Raw genomic sequence first — 1,110 nt, 5'->3', positions numbered from 1 at the left:
ACCAGAAAGTTTGCCCTGACCTGGCCTGTGGAAGTTGACTTCACCCACAGGGCCACCCTCTAGGCAGATCCCACAGCTATTCCGGCCCCCTCTGGAGTGTCTTGTGCCTTGCACTGTATTTGCAAACATGGGAAGGCAGGATAGATCTTTGTGGCACTTTTAGTACCCTTTACAAAAGTGTGAAAACATTCGGTTGCTGTAAAAATCTTTTCAAGAAAATAAGATCCAATTAGCGTTGACTTCTATGTCAGGAAAGCCAGCATTTCAAAGGAATTCCTTCTGCTCGTTCAACAACTAGTTTATAATGCCCGCTCTGTGCCTAGCACCACAGGGCAAAACCAGACACAAAGGCCTGACTTTAGGGCACGCCCACTCTGGCCCGTGTGTTGCTACTGAGGGTGTGCCATAGCACCGTTCAAAGCCGAGAGAGTAAACTCCTAGGCAAAATTACATTTATTTATTTCATTACTTTGTGTGTGTGTGTGTGTGTGTGTGTGTGTGTGTGTGTGCGCGCGCGCACGCGCTCGCGTCTCACGAACATGCCTGCCTGGCAGTTGATTTGTGGTTCGGTTCGGTTCTTCCAACCCTGTGGGTTCCAGGGATTGAACTCGGGTCCTCAGGCTTGGCAACAGTGCCTTTACTTGCTGAGCCATCTCGATGACCCCTTTGTTACTTTTAAAGGTTGAAAATGAGAAGAAATTCAAATTAAGAGCAGAGTCTGGCACTGGACGTCACTGAAGGGTGCGCCGGTCTCAGGCCTGGAGCAGTCAAGGCGGTGGGGTGGCCGCTGGCTCCTCTCAAATGGCTCCGGGGTTAACCCTCATCTTGGAGGACCCCCCTTCATCCTTCAGGAGCCTTCGCCCCCCTCAACACCGCTGCCTGGGGTGCTCGCTTCCCCGAAGGGTGCAGGCTGGCGGGGCGGCTTGCCCACACTGCTGCCAGGTGACCTTTCTGGCAAGGCCTAGGCCGAGGTGCATTCCCCACTGCCGACTGGCCTGGCTCCCCTCTCCCACTCCAGCTCTGTTGGGCAGAGTGGGTTCACGGTGCCCAAGAACCTAGTAGAAAGCGGGGCCAGGCCCTGCGGACAGGCCGGCCGGCCTAGGCCTCGGC

Source organism: Nannospalax galili, unplaced genomic scaffold, assembly GCF_000622305.1.
Source record: "Nannospalax galili isolate Female #2095 unplaced genomic scaffold, S.galili_v1.0 scaffold231, whole genome shotgun sequence".
NCBI classification, from domain to species: Eukaryota; Metazoa; Chordata; class Mammalia; order Rodentia; family Spalacidae; genus Nannospalax; species Nannospalax galili.
The sequence above is the reverse complement of the archived record's forward strand: the minus strand, read 5'-3'. Positions refer to the sequence as shown.